The sequence below is a fragment of the Macrobrachium nipponense genome, chromosome 26 (genome assembly GCF_015104395.2).
Source record: "Macrobrachium nipponense isolate FS-2020 chromosome 26, ASM1510439v2, whole genome shotgun sequence".
Classification (NCBI taxonomy): Eukaryota; Metazoa; Arthropoda; class Malacostraca; order Decapoda; family Palaemonidae; genus Macrobrachium; species Macrobrachium nipponense.
In genome coordinates this window covers 18,888,316-18,907,394 of record NC_087215.1, presented here as the reverse complement: position 1 = coordinate 18,907,394, position 19,079 = coordinate 18,888,316, and the positions used below count along the sequence as shown (strand labels likewise).

Genomic DNA, 19,079 nt, shown 5'->3' with positions numbered 1-19,079 from the left:
GGAAGACTTGTTAGCATATGGAAGATGGAGAGGAGGGGAGAGGGAGGAGGAGAGGTTAATGCTTGGAAAAGGAATCCCCATCCAGAAGGACTTCAGGTATCTTGAACCTATCTGGTGTTACTTCTCTGTTTTCTAGTGGCGCTGTCTGGGGTTACTTCCCCACTTTGTTTTTTACTGGTACTAGGACCAGCTTGAGAGTCACTGGACCCCTGTCGAACAACAAAACTCTCCAGAGACATTTGCTTCTGACGTCTCTTCAATATCTGCCTGAAATGATACAAACCGTTGTCATTAAACATGTTAGAGACATGGATTACAACATCTTTATTAGGATGATGTGTCTCAACAAAATTTTGTGAATCACTCGACTTGGCAAACATTTCTTTTATTACTAAAGTAGGAACAGTATCCTCTCTCTCTTACTCCTCTTCCTCGGATTTCTCACTGTCTGTTGCTGTTCCTGCTGAAGGTCTTGCAGCCCCTCAGTGGTTAGCTCTTCCCTGTGGGCATCCACTACCTCCTCCACATCCTCGCCACTCCAATCAAACATAAGGACTTCCTAAGAGACACAATAGACTCAGCAACAGGCATAGGATCATCAGGGTCAGCCTCAGACCCCTCGAAATCCTTCTCGAGGTAACACTGGCCACAATTTTTTCCAAGCATAGTTCATTGTCCTGGAAGTCACTCCCTGCCAAGCCTTGGCTATATGGCTTATGCAGTTGAAGATATTGAAGTGATCCTTCCAGAACTCTTTTAGGGTCAAAGCCGTGTGTGAGGTCACTTCAAAGCACCTTTGGAATATTGCCTTCGTGTACAATTTCTTGAAGTTTGAGATGATTTGCTGGTCCATGGGCTGGATGAGAGGAGTGTTAATAGAGGGCAAGAACTTGACAGCGATGAATTTAAATCCGTCTGATAGCTGGTCTTCCAAGCCAGGAGGATGTGCAGGAGAATTGTCCATTACCAGGGCAATTGATTTTCTTGCAGGTATTTTTTCACACCTGGGCCAAACACTTCATTGACCCACTCAACGAAAATTTGTCTTGTGGCTCATTCTTTTTATTGGCCTTCCACATCACAGGCAATTTATTCTTTATGACATTGTTTTTCTTGAACACTTGGGGAGTTTCTGAGTGATACACAAGTAAGGCTTCACTTTGAAATCCCCACAGGCATTTCCACAGAACAAGAGTTAGCCTCTTTCATAGGTTTGTGCTCTGGCAATGAACTTTCCTCTTGTGTGATATAGGTCCGTTTTGGCATGAACAAATTCTTTGGAGAGATGTTTATCTGAGCTCGCAGCCTCCACATGATGTACGACACTATGGATGCCTGTACACTTTTTGAATATTTCAAACCAGCCTCTACTGGCCTTGAAATCACTAAGAACAGCACTTGTTGTTGGCATTTTCTTACTTAAATCGACATGCAACATCCTAACTTTCTCACAAATGATTGCTTCAGACACACCATCCCCCACTAACCATTTTTCGTTGATCCACACCAACAGCTTTCCAACATCAACATCTTCCACTAGTTGCGATCTTTGTTTAGATAATGAAGTGACCCCTTTTGCAACATCAGCTGCCTTGATTTCATGTTTCTTTGCTAGGATAGAGCTGATTGCAGCTTTCTTTGGCCCAATACTGGGAACTTTGCAATGAGTTTTATGGCAAAATTAGCACAAAACACAAGAAACACATGCAGGTATGTGGACTACGAGTGCGGAGATGCTTGTTAGACGAGAAACAAAGCCAGAATAGGTCATGAGAAAAAACGGGATGCTTTGTTTGGGTGCTTCATATGGGGCCCGGTCATGCGCTGGGCCCCGGATGGAGCGTTTCCAAGCACTCATACAAAAACTGAGGAAACGTACAATAAATGAGGCAAAATTTCAAACAAAAGTGTCTACGATAACCAAAACGTACGAAAAGAGAGAGTTAAGAAAACAGAATCCACTTCATATATATATATATATATATATATATATATATATATATATATATATATATATATATATATATATATATATATAAATATATATAAATATAGTCTTAAAATTATATGGCACTGGTTTTAATAAATTAAACAAACAGGCAACCCTCTTACCTCTCGTTGCTGGTTATTCTTCTGCAAATGGAATCAAGCTGGGCTAATGAATCCTTGTAGATACAAAAATGATATTGTTATGATACAATCAAGTTTGTTCATACTTACCTGGTAGATATATATAGAGAATACAGCTATATATATATCTGACAGGTAAGTCTCATGAACAAAATATACTTTTATTTCCCAAATTAGCTAAACATTAAATGGAACAAAATGAATATAAAATGTAGTAAATAAAAGAATAAAGTCTGACCCTCAAAAGACCGTAAACTCATTCTACCATCCCGAACCAGATTAAGTAAATTTTTCCCCTAAATCTCACAGTCTGATTAATTATGCATTTAAATAGTCAGTCTTTTCAGAGAACCTATTCTCTGTTATAATGCAATGAACCCATCTTGCGATGGGTGTGCCCTCGAGTCCTCCTCCAAATGTATTCTATACCACAACACTGGTAATCGAAGAATGTCACCTTCTTTGGCATCTTAGACTATTGGGCCCCATACATTACATGTCACGAACACACACGGTCACGCCTTTTGGAATGGCATAACAACCGAGTGCCGCACCCAGTCATGTGACCTGCGAAGGGGTCGTCAAACCCATATCGCTTAGTCACCAATTCCGACTCTTTCAATTCAGCACCCTTCGAGGAATCAAGCGCTTGTCGCTAAGCCCTCCTGTCAGTGAGCAGAAAAGGCTGAGATTAACAATTCACTGCCACACCTTCTTTTTTAAAAGATATATATATATATATATATATGTATATATATATATAAGTCATTTCACATTACTGTGATTCATATACATACATCGAGCTACAAAGTCCTTTAATATCTAATTCGCTCTACCTCAGAATTAATATATTTTCATATATGCTTAACCGAAGGGGAATTTATTTTTTTCACGATAATAGATTTGCCTGGTCCCGGGCGCGAACCGAAAAAGACATTCAAATCCAGGAACGTCAGTGAAGCTTTTACCTACCCCACCACCGCGAGAGGCATAAGTTTATGTCGTCTCTCACCCTCAAATACCTTTCGTGCTCAGGTAATTCGTTGGTTTGGAGACAACACCAACCGACCTCGACTCTGGTAGCGTTGTAGTGCTTTTGACAACACGTAGCATTTTATATAAGTCATTTCACATTACCATGATTCATATGAAAGGGCTGTTGCCTTGTATAATAAGGCGCCCTGTTGGGTTATGTTAGACTTGCGATAATCTTACGCTAAGTCTGTTGGTTATGCACTTCCATACTCATTGGAGTGTCTTGGGGTTTGATGATAACTTACGAAGTCGGTATCTTCTTTGGTTATGACGACGATGTGTTAAAACTCATGATGATAGTTATAACTTCATTCGATCTCTTTCTGATGTGAGGTTCTAGTAGAAAACACTGAGTACAAAAAATAGTTCGATTCTCTGAGATTACATGATGAAGATCAGAGGAAATTTGTACAGGTCTGCCAATGATGATGGCTAATTCAAATCTCACTACAATCTCGTTTACAAATCATAAAGGAAGCAGACAGTAGCTCGAACATACATACAGATGACATAGATTACAAATCACGTAGGCCATTTGAATTATAGGACACGGTGTTTGTCTCAAGCAGGATGCTTGGACTAATGTTTTCAAAACAAATGAAGGACCACAGGTGACGGCATGTCATCTTAGCCTACTTTATTGTATACGTCATCTTAGCATACTTTATTGTCTCTGGTCTGATCACATTCCTGCAAGGAATCTGGTTGACCTCTTGGGTCACTGGTTTTACTTAATCATAGTTTTAGTTTTTTATATATATGGAATAACATTCCATATTTTCATTATGTAACACTTACACATATACATACATCGAGCTACAATGTACTTTAATATCTAATTCGCTCTACCTCGGAATTAATATATTTTCATATATGCTAACCGAAGGGGAATTTTTTTTTTTTTCACGATATTAGATTTGCCTGGTCCTGGGCATGAACCCAAGAAGACATTCAAATCCAGGAACGTCAGTGAAGCTTTTACCTACCCCACCACCGCGTAAGTTTATGTCGTCTCTCACCCTCAAATACCTTTCGTGCTCAGGTAATTCGTTGGTTTGGAGACAACATCAACCGACCTCGACTCCGGTAGCGTTGTGGTGCTTTTGACAACACGTAGCATTTTCTTTAAGTCATTTCACATTACAGTGATTCATATACATACATCGAGTTACAATGTCCTTTAATATCTAATTCGCTCTACCTCGGAATGAATATATTTTCATATATGCTTAACCGAAGGGGAATTTTTTTTTTTTTTTTTTTTTTTTTCACGATAATAGATTTCTGGTCCCGGGCACGAACCGAAGAAGACATTCAAATCCAGGAACGTCAGAGAAGCTTTTACCTACCCCACCACCGCGAGAGGCATAAGTTTATGTCGTCTCTCACCCTCAAATACCTTCCTACTCGTAGTTCTCGAGCTCACTTCTTTAGCCGCACTCGCTCCCGATGCGGTAGCCCTTGCATGTCCACCGAGTTAGGGCGATGTATCTGTGGGTCACTTCCGGGTGACAACCTAGCCCTATTCTCATTCCTTGTAAGACTCATTTCATAAAAGTTCTGGCAGGAGATTTTACAGACGGATGCCCTTCCCGACTCCAACCCTCCCTATTTATCCGGGCTTGGGACCGGCACTGAGTTGGGCTGGCTTGCCTTCCCCCAGTGGCTAGGTTTGTTTATCAGATTCACTACTGAATATAAAATTATAATCCAAATGCAAAACCTTGTGAGTGAAATAATATGACTTACAGGTAGATGTAATTCATGACGGGTTAGTTCGTTACTAAGATATTCTAAGACAAAATTTATAGGGACTTTAGTAAAAAGAGAACAAACATCAAAACTAACGAATCTATCAGTGGGACAAAGTGATTTTGTTTAAATTATGAACTAAATCTAGAGAATTATATATGTGAGAATCGGAGATAGTTTCAAATAACGGGGACAAGAGTTGGTAATATATTTCGAAAGTTGATATGATATTGAGCCAACACTACTGATAATAGCCCGCACAGGATTATTTTTGTGTTTTTACTAATCCGTACAGTAAGATAACGAGGGAAATTTGACTGACAACCGACCTATTAGTTCTTTTTTACCTTTAAAGATTCTTTTTATGATTTGATGGAGGTTTTATTAATTTTTAAAGTCGTACCATCATCTAGTAGGACTTGCATACTTGATATGTAATCAACTTCATCTAAACTTAGGATACTTTAACTTACCAGCTTTTGTAACGCGATCGCTGATCGGTCTCAAACTTTTCTTAATAATAAAGAGCAGGGAAGTTACTTTCATGGCTAACGCTGGCACCTCCTCCATTAACAATACCTTTAATTATGCCAACATGATTTTGACGATTGCGTCATCCCGAAGTAAACTAGAAAAATATTGTGATCTCCCTCAAAATCATGAAAGTAAATTTATTCTCTAAATTAAATAACCAGGTACCATCAATTAACTTTACTTTAGAATTGGAAAAGACAACTGGCCCCCTTTCTTCGATATTTTAATACAGAGAACCATTTCAATGCAAATTCAGTATTTATAGGAAACCGACCAACAACTTAACTTTTGTCCATTTTTATTCAGGTCACCATCTTAATATCAAAACATCTATTTTTGCTTCTATGTTTTTACGAGCACTGCGCATTGTCAGTCTTTGGATCAAGAAATCGAATACATAAGAAAAATAGGGACAGATTTACGTTATCCTTCACTTATATTATATATTTGCTATAATAAAGCCCACAAAAAGTTTTATAGTGGCAATAGCTTGGAGAAAGAAACTTCTAAGAACATTCTTAGTATGTCTTATTTCAGCGGTTTTGAAGCCATAAAATCATTGTTAAAATCTTTTGATGTTAACCTTGTTTTACCTTTACTAACACAATAAAAGGAATGCTAATGAAAAATGGCAAGGATTTAGAAGTTAGAATTAAACAGCATAAGCATTCTGTCAAAAATGGGCATATATACATCCGATGCAATATTCATTCTTTGAAGTGAAAATCATTTGTAAACCTCTTAAATTGTACCCTTGTTTTGGGTAGGACTACTTATTCTTCAGCTCTGTTGGAATCCATGTACATACCGAGTTTCTGAACTACTAAAAGTTACGCTCTGATCTGTGCACTCGATACTATCTCAATAGACTAGTGATCTAGAGTTATGTAAGTATTTTGTATAGCAATATAATTCCTTGTGCGTCTGAAAGTTGTGGGGACTTTCATTTGTAGTCAAGTATGGTTTTCATGTAGACATTGGAACCATCTTGATAAGTATTATTGGCGTGTCTTGCGGGGATTAGTGCCGCCAATGCACATCACCAGTATACTAAAGTACAGTCAGTGTTTTTATTGCTCCTTCAGCCCTTGTCTACACCTTCTTTGTAGCCCTTTTCTTTAGTCTCTATTTCTGTTTCCTTTCTTCCATTTTGCTGTCCAACCTTTTCCAATAGTACTTCCTATAGTACATTCACATCAACCGTGCATTTGATGTCTAGGCCAGTCCCTTACGACGCTCCTGATTAGCTGTTCATAAGCCAATCACAGGGCTGGAAAGTCTCCTCAGTCTCTCGAGAGAGTTCACATAGACAGGATGTATGTTCCAACTCTCCTCGGGGATACTTTTGAAAGACGTATCTCTATAGAGAGGTGGAACATACATCCTGCCTATGTGAACTCTAGAGAGAGAGCCAATCAGAAGCGTCGTAAGTGACTGGCCTAGACATCAAATGCATGGTTGATGTGAATCTACTATAGCACACTTCATCTCATTTATTTTCTCTGGCTTTCATCTTGCTTTTCCGCGCCCTCCAACTCCCTCTGCCTTCGGAACTGAAAGGCTAAAAGCATCCCACAGTTCTTGGCCGATACCCTAAATGTCATGTTTCATTCAATCATTGACAACACAAGTATCACAACATGAGAGAACGATGAGAAAAGTGTCAAAATCTTCTATCATAATATATGAGTGAGGTCTGTGATGGCACTGGATAAGCATTGTGAAAGAAAGGGTATTATATCCAGAGGACTTGTAAGTGACGGTACTACATCACCACAGTCTTCAGAGATGACAGAAAAAAGGTGAAATAAGTGTTAAGTGTCCTCCTGAGGTCAGCATATTCCTTATTGTTTATGATGGTGACGGAATCAACAACATAGTCTACAACAGAGGGAGCTCCCTAAAGAAGTTTTGAAAATATTGAAAAGATGACGGCGTGAATGAAATTAAGGACTGAAAATCATCCTATGCAAAACGAAGCTCAGAGCTCATTACGATCGGAAGGGAAATGTCTGTAATGAAAGGTACTAACTTCGGTCTACTTTGCAAGTGATTACAATGGTAACAAAATTCGTTCAAATAGTCTTACTTTTAGCAGTTTCTGGTTTTAAGAACCCGGCATAGAAAACAAAGATTCTCCAAAGAAAACGAGTTATGATCTGTTTGCTTGTGATCGGTGACTATGTTAAAATGAAGCTGAACCGATTTTGCCTCATATACAGTAATACTGGGTTTGTATGTCTAAATCTAATTATCCGTTTGCCACATATTTCTGCTAAAGCACTAAATTACTGGGCCTGATCACTGATTTGTCAATATTTATTTGTCAATTTATCAATTTATCTTAATTACTTGTTTTAAAAGTCTGACTTTTAGGAGCATAATTCAAGTAGCCAGTCCACCGATCCCAAAATTGAATTGAATTGAAATAGAATTTACGCCAAAGGCTAAGCACTGGGATCTATGAGGTCATTTAGCGCTGAAATGAAAATAGACAGTACAAGGTTTGAAAGGTGTAACAGGAGGAAAACCTCAAAACAGTTGCACTATGAATCATTTGCTAGGAGAGGGTGAAAAGATGAAGAAAGAGAATATGAATGGAGGTACAGTAAGAGGAACGAAAGTGGTTGCAGCTAGGTGTCGAAGGCACGCTGCTAGGAACCTTGAGTAATGCCTACAGTGCACCACAAAAGGCGCATCATGCAGACTGAAAGCAGACTATTTCTCTTCACACAAAATATTTGAAGACGGAAAGAGGAAACTCACAACTCGTGACTTTCAATGTTTCAGGGCGGAACATTTGTCTGAATACGATTAGAAGGAAACCTACATTTATGGTAATTTTCTTCTGTAATATTGTTCAGTTTGATCATCAACGTACTCTACATTGAATAAGCGAAAATATGGACATTATTTTGCAAATAATAAAATTTTTCTTAATTTTAAATACGATGATGATCCAGTAACGAGAAAGTTATAAACATAGAATACAAACCGACGACCTATAGAACCTTGAAATAAAAAAAAATATATGAAAAATGAAACGAACATAATAGAAAGAATCTTAAAAATCATGGAAAACTTCAAATGGCAATATATTAAAAAATAAATATAAATAAGTAAAAATAAATCATTCATTAGCCATAAAATGTTGTTAAATAACTGTAAATGACTGAGAGAGCTCCCAAAGTACCACTTGGCAAGATATTAACGCAATAGAACCAGCATTGAAAATAATCATGAAACAGAGAAGACAAAACCTAAACAAAATAATAAGGATTCACATTTCAACGATGTTTGCCTTGAAAATGATGAATAATACAAAAATCAAAGATGGAAACACACGGGAAGCAAAATAAAAATCTGAAAATAATAAAGCTATTTCAAAAGCAACCTTTCGAGGTAAAAGACAGTTAAATTATTGCAATTCACTCGGCGTTTTACAATAAAAAATTAATATACGCTCTCAACTGATTTTCATTGCACTACCAAAAGGTAATATTAAAACCAATAAGTCGACGCCCATTAATAACATCAATTTATAACACCTTGAAAAAAGTAAACAAGTGGGAAACGACCAAAGAAAACAAAACTAAAACGAAAAAATAAAGAGAATCTTAACTTTAACGTCAATTCCCCATTAGCAGCAGCCAACGATAATCACAGACAACAATATATACCTTATGGAGTCAATACTTCATTGTAACAGCGCCCATGTTTAGTATAGCTATTTATAAATCATCTAATGAAGAAAAACCAGGCGATAGTACAATTGATCACAGGCTAAAACATCCCTTTGTGCGAAACCCTGCCGAGTACAAACGTCCGCTAATTGACAAATGTTATGAATACTCTGCAAGTTTTTTTCTTTTTCTTTTATTTCTATTTTGGTCGTTGTTATTTAACCTCCGAGAGACGCTGGAACCGGGACTATGAATCAGAGGTAAGAATGGAGCGCGGTATGTGTGTGGCACTACCACCATGTTTGGTCAACCACTGGTGCCACGACACCTTCTTCTTCTTCTTCTTCAGTTCTTCTACTACTACCCAACTTGGCGCCACTCGACTCGCAAAAGGCAGGGATGTGCAGACGGGGGCCCTGGAGGGAGGAGGAGTGATATCCTGATCACCCTACTCACGGCGGCTCCTTCACCTTCGATACGATGGAGGAAAATTATTCTCTGTGTCCTTTGAAAGCGATGGTGATTTAATCCTTAAACACATGGCTAAATTGATGACGTTACACGACGACTTCCAATAAACCACGATCACAGTCGGCTCTACTTGAGACTAAAAGATAATCAGACGCTTGGGGCCAATTTCGTCGAAGAGGCCTCACCAGTGCAGCGCCGCGTTTTCTGTGCATCAACACAACACTAGTACTACCGCGGGAAACCCAAGATCCAGAGACCACCTTGGGGTGGTCGGGTAAACTTTTTTAGACCTTCAGTGTGAATAAGAATTTTATATACAATACCCTCCCTGCGTATTTCAGAACATTTCCGTGTAGGACCGCTGCAACATTTTGCAACTCCCTGGGTTTCTCTGAAGACTTATCTCGATAATTCCAGATCTCTTGTTGACGTGGAAAAGGTTGTCATCAGAATTTGTGAGCGTATTCCTTACCTGAAGTAGGGGTCTATATGCGTTTACAATACTTGTGGATTAAGGAACTAAAACTAATTAAGGCAGAGAACTCGAGTAACTTTAAAAGATCTAAATGTTACATTTATTTGAAAAAAATAAGTTTCTAAACCAACTCCCCGAGACATCCTTTCTATCAACCAATTTGTATTGAACATATAATAACGGACCAATGATTAAATATTGATTTTTTGACTCATCAGATTTTAGGGCTGTTGAATACATAAGAACTTTTGTACGTATTATGATGATGAATGTCCAATCAAGACAAAATTAAGTAAATTTGTCTGAACATTTCTTTCTGAAAATTGTCTGAAGTTAAGTCCTATATACTACAGTCTTGTTAAACTACGTAGTCTCTGGAACTTGAACATTCACAAAAAGAGAAGCATGATGTTTAACAATACCGAAAAATTATCTTAACTCATCTGATTTCTCGAAGATTTAAAATGACACGAGGCATTCAAACGAGGACTATGCTATGTCAAAATTTCTGGTGGTTTTTGTCAAACTAAGATGATGTTTTTGAATGGGCAATAATAGCAGAAATACGGACGTATACATACATAAATACCTACATATATACACAGACACATATTTATATGTACACAAGATAAAAGCCCACAATAGTCTAAAAACTGACAATATACACGAAACTGTATTTTTCAATATATATATATATATATATATATATATATATATATATATATATATATATATATGCCTCTCTATAACTTTCGTTCAGGTCCAGAAAACAAAACAGAACATGCATTTAATTTACTGTCACATTCACTATCTTATCTACTGAGGCGAGAATGAACTCGATATATATACATACATACACACACACACACACACACACACATATATATATTATTATATATATATATATATATATATATATATAATATATATATATATATAATATCTATATATATATTAATAAATATAGTATATATATATATATATTATATATATATATAATATATATATATAGTGTGCATCTGTATATTACGCATATATTCACTCTGATACACAGCACCACAGCGATGAAAACCGTTGCTTTGTAATGCAGCCCAGTCAAAAAGGTTATATACACAATCCCTCTTACTGGGTATTATTTATGGACCTGAAAGTGAGAAGGCTTACTGCCACTTGTGGGTGGCACACATAGCATAACTTTCTTCTACTTCTTCTTCCTTTCGTCTACTCGCACACCAACGGGCAGACAGACCTACAGGAACAGAAAGAAAGGGAGGGTGGCTCATCTCGCCAATACATTATGGAGTGTTGGCGGTGTGGCGCCATGTCTGCGAAAGTGCGCAGGCGCGCGTGCTGGTGGTGGTAGTGTGTGCGTGTATGTCGCGCGACGTCCTTGGGGGTTGCCTCTCTTCCTCATTCTACTTACCTGACGTCACCCCAACCTCCTTCTCCACAAAGGGCCACATCCCGATTCCATGGAAGATGTCTTGGCTGCCTGCCTGCCTACCCCCCCCACCCCCGCTCTCTCTCTCTCTCTCTCTCTCTCTCTCTCTCTCTCTCTCTCTCTCTCTCTCATAAGGATTTTCTTCCCCAGGGACGATATGGATAAGAATTTTTTATGAAGCGATAGAAACTATATTTTTCCTTGTCAGATTTTTGCTTTATTCATCATCATCAACCAGGTACAGCAACGAACCTTGAGAGATTCCGTGGAATGTGTTCAGATGTGCGTTCAAGAATGCAGACTGATTTGACGAATCAAGGGGTCATTAGGCAATGCATCTAAACACAGTCCATCTAAAACTGCTTCTTATTAGCAAAGACTCGAGATGAAATATTGTGATAAACACTTTGCCCCTCAACTATATCAGCTGTCACGTCATTCAGTCGATATTCCTGACTCTTCTGGAGGCCCAGGTAAACATCGTACCTGATAGACTGCAATTTTCTGCAATTTTCTAAAAAGCTAATTTCTGACAAAATTGAAAATGCCGAAAATCCTGGACCTCGCCTTTGGCTGAAATTTAGCCAGGGACAAAATACTTCTTAACATTTGGTGCTGACCTCAATTTTTCTGCCTTCAGAAACGGGGCCACGTGGCCTATTCATTCAATAGTTTTCGGGCCAAACTGTTATTGCAAATTTCAACATCGTTTTTCAAATAAACGTTTTCTTCTTGTTTTTTTATAATTCCCAGAATGAATTCCAAATTTGTTGTCCAAGAGAAATTTCTATTAGAATAAATAATCGAAAAGATTTCTCAAGTAACTGGAAATGAATGTCTTGAACACGACAACATACCTGAAGTGACGAACGCCACAGCCAAATTTAAGTTAAACACTTATCACTGTTACATCTGATTCGAGCACCTTGTTTTGCGAGGGAATACTGAAGCAAATAGCTTTGGAAAGTTCTCTCTCTCTCTCTCTCTCTCTCTCTCTCTCTCTCTCTCTCTTCTCGTCTCTCTCTCTCTCTCTCTCTATATATATATATATATATTATATATATATATATATATATATATATATATATAATGTGTGTGTGTATTTTTACATTAAACACACGTGCAGCATAAGTCGCTAGAATGAAGAATCATGTTACCTTTTAACGGGCTTCCAATTCTGTTCATATTAAATAGTATAATTCTATAAAAAGTGACAATGAACTGGCCAGAATTAGAAATAAGTTGTAAGATACCTACATACGTAATCAAATACCGTTTTTTATAGTTGCCCGATATCTGACCTCTTACTTTTCATTCACTTTTGCCCTGCTTAGATACTAAGACCCTCTGCATAGTACATCCAGTAACCTTGTATCCCGCTCATTACTTAGGAGACTTCCAAAATATGCAACCTTGTCACCAGTATAAATTCCACAAGTCACCCTACAGAACCATACCACCTCTCTCTCTCTCTCTCTCTCTCTCTCTCTCTCTCTCTCTCTCTCTCTATATATATATATATATATATTATATATATATATATATATATATATATATATATATATATGTGTGTGTGTGTGTGTGTGTGTGTGTGTGTGTGTAAATTATCAGTATGATACTGCTTCACCTCACTGAGCATTTATAAACGGGGATAAGGGCCACGGAGAACATAGAGGTGCTTCATTCCCTCGACAAACACTGTTTATAAACAACGTGATTGCGGAAGGTTCCGTCGTGAAGTGAAGAAAGATGCATAATACCGCTCGTGGACGTCTCTACGTACGCTGCTTTTAACGGTATGATTCCCCACGACTTGTACGCATTAAAATTTATCGCGATGTAAACAAACGCATCGAACACAGTATGCCCAGGACATACTTGGGTTCGAAAAACAATGCTTTCCATCAGTACATACTGCACTCAACCTTTTCATCGTCTGAAATACTTACGTTTTTAGAATAACTATCATAGTCTGAAATACTTACGTTTTTAGATTAAACGAGAATTTACAGTCAATGCTCTTGCTTCACATATGGAAAGATTTCTTGTAAGCCTGTCAATAATCAGAATAATCAAAACAGACACTGCTTTTAATCTAATGCGAAACTCTCTGCCTAGTGTATCAGAACGAATACATTTTCTGACATATGATAATTAGCCAGGATCGTCCATAGTTACAGAAACAAACAGAATAACAAGGCAGCATACGGTGGTCCAATCTGCGCATGCGTTTAATTACAGAATGTCAACTTTCCTGTATTATATATAAAAATTTCATAGGAAGCATACGTAAATTTTTATATATGCTTCGATACCTTTCCAATTACTTACCACAATGCTTGCAAATGCTCGGTTTATTTTCACTATCGCAAATGATATTCGACGTAAGAATTTGGATAACAAAGTGACCTCAAAGAACCTCCCCAATTTTGGAACTTGTATCAACGCCTTTCATTCCCTTCAAATGTCTTCAGCAAAAAAATAAATAAATAAATAAATAAATAAATAAATATAAAAAATAAAATAAATAAATAAATAAAAATAAAATAAATATTAAAATAAAAAATCAATAAATAAAAGATATCAAACGTAGCTTCATCTAATCCAACGTGAATGAGACGTGTCCGTCACATAGCTGCCCGGATTACTGCACTGAACGACAACGCTTATCTCGTATTAGTAAATAAATTAGTGGAAGTTATATGGCTAATTATGATACACAAGTGAAATACACGCCTGTGCATGATTCTGTTAAGGCTTTCCTGCTCATATAGATGATGGGCCCTAGTGAATCTGCACACGTAGATGGTCAAAAGGGAGGATGGAGGCTTCTAGAGACGTTCGCCTCCAAAGCAGCAGTGTCCAGATCTTCACTTCTAGTTTTTGGCCCGGGAAGATAGGGGACGTGTGCCCAGGGATACCGACGGGGAGAGAGCCCCAGTTACCCTCTCAGATTCTCAGCAGTAATGCCTTTGGGAAAAACTGCAAATGGGCTTCGAGTACGATGGTTTGCAGGGCTGTTCAAAGGTGACTTGACTTTCGGAACTGAAGCTTCATTCTATGACTTCTACGGCGCTGGCCTAAACTTAAGAGAGAGAGAGAGAGAGAGAGAGAGAGAGAGAGAGAGAGAGAGAGAGAGAGAGAGAGAACTGCCTTGAAATTCCTCACTCGGATCACATCCAGCAGCTCTGGAAGATCGTCATGGTCACCATTAACAGGGGACCTGCATGTGGCCTGGCATATACTCTTGCGGACGAGGCCACAGGAATTAGAGCTGTGTCTTCGTGGGCGTATTGGATGGTCCGTTTTAGAGCACGACGTGCGTGCGCGCGCGCGCGCATACGTATATGTATGTATGTATGTATGTATTAACTTCCAACAGTTCCCCAAGGTGGTTCCACTGCTGATTATTATTATTATTATTATTATTATTATTACTACTCTACTACTCTACTACTACTACTACTACTTAGGGCTAAAGCAATGATAAAAGGACGCACCAGTCTGAGAGGACTGGAATCACTCGAGCAACCTATACGTACGTAGGTAAGAACGCCCCCAACCAACCCCACCCCTATCAGTGCCCAAATCGTCATGAAGCAGCCCCCCTCCCCCTCAATTTTACTCCGTCCCCCAAAACATCTGCTCACGGGCCTCCCTCTGCGCCAAAATCACACAAGAATGCATCAATAAACGCTCCCTGCGATCATGCAACAAAAGCAGTCCGCGAGACTGGATTCCACGACTGTCAATTTGTCTCCACATTTCCAATTATTAAATTTTTTTTTTTTTTATCAAAAGACTGGATCCTTTGGCAAATAATAGGTCGTTATACGAAAAACAGTGAGTCTTCAGTCTTAGGAGTATTGCAAACTTCATTATTTCCCATATTTTCGAATGCAAATGGAAACTGACCAGTTTCGGGCAAAAACTGACGCTTTCGTCAGATTCGGTCATGTGTACGAAGACCTCAGTAGTTATTAAAAGACTGCTTAATATGTTAGATGAAACCGACCACTGGTGAGAGAAAAGGTGAATACCAATATACCTTTTTTTTTAAAGTATTGCCCCTTCTACCATCATCTTTCTCATTTTCATGAGCTTCAGATTCGCAACCAAGTCTAAGTTTTATAGTCAACATTTCTTAAGCACTGGTGCCAGAAAGTTAACCACAGGTGCATGAGTTAACCAGTAAGAAGAAGAAAGAGAGAGAGAGAGAGAGAGAGAGAAGAGATTCGTAACACTAGGGCGGGCGAGAATGTTTTAGTGGCAAATTTCCTCCCCGAGAGAGAGAGAGAGAGAGAGAGAGAGAGAGAGAGAGAGAGAGAGAGAGAGAGAGAGAAAGAAAACATCACTGAAATGCCGCTAGGAAACATTTCCTTGCAGGTACTAGGGTGATCACTGGTGTGTGGAGAATGTCCCGTTAACACAAATTTCTTGATGATGTTTAGAGCGCCTCTGGAATTCTTCGGACTTTCCTCATGACGCGTGGGGGGGATGTCAGCTGGTGAATTTTCCTTATTGCTTTCTTCAGAATAACAGTGTTACAATAAGGACCAGGATACCACAATATTTAGAACGAGAGAGAGAAAAAAATGCCAGAAGTTAGCTGAGAATTTATGAAGAAAACGAAAAACAAATGCAACAAAAAAAACTTTTGAAGGTCACGACTCGTCAGTGAGAGAGAGAGAGAGAGAGAGAGAGAGAGAGAGAGAGAGAGAGAGATTTTGATTCCATGATTTAATCTCCCCTCTGCCTCGGAATCCATCACCTCGCACTTGCAACGTCCCCCCCCCGCCAGAACGTGCGGGAAATTTGGCGACAAAAACATTAAGGATTACTGTTATACCCTCGCATTTCGTCTAGTGATCCAACCACAGAGAAAGAGAGAGAAGCAGAACAGAGAGAGAGGAGGAGAGAGAGAGAGAGAGAGATTATGATTCCATGATTAATCTCCCTCTGCCTCCGGAATCCATCACCTCGCACTTGCAACGTCCGCCAGAAGAACGTGCGGAATTTGGCGACAAAAACATTAAGGATACTGTTATCCCTCGCATTCGTCTAGTGATCCAACCACACAGAGAGAGAGAGAGAGAGAGAGAGAGAGAGAGAGAGAGAGAGAGAGAGAGAGCAGACCTTGCATCAGGACAAAAAGGGACCATGTATAAATTTCGACAGCGCTCGCGCAAACAGGGTGTTAAATTAAACACATACACACAGGATTAATTTTCAAAATAAAAACACATTAATACTACCGATTACATACTTAATTTTCTCATCATCTTTGCTGGATCCTGTGCGGCACCCGAGGAAATTGTGCTCCGGAATGAGTGGGTGGAACTGGCCACCGGAGGCGTGGGTGGGTGGGAAAAAAAGGACGACGAAATGGTTTTGGGAAGAAACCTGTCGAGACGCCCCTGGTGTCATTCCTCGAGCGCATTTGAAAAACGACCTTGAAGGGCGCTCTCCGAAGGCGTGTGATGCAACGCACAAATGGACTCGCTTACTGGTGAAGTATGTGAGTGAGCCAAGGGCAGAAAATTTTCGAGATAAAAAGGAACCGTCTGGTACCCAAAAAAAAAAAAAAAAAAAAAAAAAAAAAAAAATAAAAAAAAAAAAAATAAAAAAAAGTTTGATTTTCTCGTATCGTTTATCCAACAGCCGCGACAGAGTGCATTGATCACGTTATGATTTGTAAATCATAGTATGACTGACTCTATAACTGCGTTCGGGATATCAGGACCTGGAGAACGTCACAGAATCCTTTACGAATTCCTCACTCCCAAATATTCAAAGCCAACGTTATAGGCTGTAATGAAGTCCGACTGGAAGCTGATTCTATTGCCAGAAGAAGTCTTAAAACCGATTGAAGGTTATTATTCCTACACCATCTACTCGCTCATTGTTTTATGAAGTTATTCCCTTAAATATGAACATAAATGTAAACAAAGAATTTGTTTCCTTGATGGTAAATCACAAGGAGGCCTCACAATGACCCCGTGATTTTTAACAACCATGATCACAAATAATAATAATAATAATAATAATAATAATAATAATAATAATAATAATAATAATAATAATAATAATAATAATAATAGGCAACTTCTAGAAAACGAAAATCTGTCTGCATTCGACTTCGGAAGGCGTTAGGAGGCATTTTTTGGGATGGATGGTGCTGGAACAAGAATTGCAAAGGGGGACATGGAGGGAGAAGAGAGGGAGGGAGGGACTGACAGAGGGAGAGGGGAGGAGGAGGAGGAGGAGGTTCAAATGCTGCATGATCCTGCTCCGCTGGAATCTCAACTATGCTGGACCCAAGGTCGAAGGAGTCCAGCCCCAGGCGGTACAAGGACGCGCCGCTTCCTCTCTCTACACCTGTCACCTGTCCTCCTCCTCCTCCTCCTCGTGTCACCTGTCCACCACCACCTCTTCCTCCTCCTCCTCCTCCTTTGCCCTCTCCCACTCAGCAGCAACTGTCCAAATTTCAGCAAATTTCAGCCAAGACAGACGCGGTTAACCAGGGAGGTTTTCCTTATTAACGAAAACATTCTCTCGTCAGACTGAACATCTATTTATTTATATTTTGGAAACGAGACTGCTTCTTCATCAGGCTGGCCTTGTGACAGCGCAGGCTGCTGCTTCTGCTCGCACGGGCAACTCTTAGGCGGCAAAAATAAATATGGACATAAAAAATAAAAATAAAAATAAAAATTACAAAAATGATATAAAAATTTTTCGGTTTTTATTTTTTTGTATCAAGATATCGGATGTACTTCGGGGTATCATACTGAATTTCAGAAAAAAAAAATTTCAAGTGTATTTTGCTCGGGGTCGTTTCAATATTAAAAGTTTATTATATTTGTGCTAATTTCCTTCAGTCTGATTGAATTCTCAATAACGTGTTTGTGCGTAATTTATTAAAAACAATAAATTTCAAAGCATGGAAGTCAAGCGCCCATGCAGTCGCAGAAAATGGAACTCGACGAAATGAACAGTGGGCCCAACACAGCCAGATTCTCTTGAATTTGGAATCGGAGAGAAATGATTTCCTCTCTTTCGTCCTTCATTCTGGAACAGAGCAAACTGTACGAGGCCTGTATTCAGAATTACTATTGTTAGACTATTATCTATTCATTCATTCCTGAACCATAAAAAAAAAAACCATGTGTGATATGACCTCAACTCGCGTTTCAAATCTCAGCGAAATGTAAACGTCAAGCTCTGATCCTTCATTGCGAAGAGAATTCCTTCTGGAAAGTATCATTAACCTCCTACTTTCCTGAGCATGTGATTCCGCTTGTTTATCATGGGTAACAATTGGAGTTGCGTCTGGCCTTCAATATATTACCCTCACTGCCCTTGCAAGGCTGAAATTCCTTTCTGCATCCTTGGTAGGAATCTATTCTCCGCAAGCCATCTGACCATTTTCTCAGTCAGTGTCTCTCTCAATATCTCTCCCGTGTATTTTTTTCTTTTTATTTTTTCTTTTTACGTCCGATTCGGTCGCCGTCATTACGAGTCACGCGGCGAATGGGTGAGGAGACAGCGCTCGTGG

At 38.9% G+C, this 19,079-nt stretch overlaps 1 long non-coding RNA gene across 1 annotated transcript in view; it reads right to left on the bottom strand.

The window, feature by feature from the left end:
- Positions 1–19,079, bottom strand: part of LOC135200020 (uncharacterized) — a 178,230-nt gene continuing 159,151 nt past the window's right edge. Inside the window, exon 3 of the long non-coding RNA XR_010311176.1 lies at positions 1–267. This is a non-coding gene — a long non-coding RNA (uncharacterized LOC135200020). The remainder of the gene's footprint in view (positions 268–19,079) is intronic.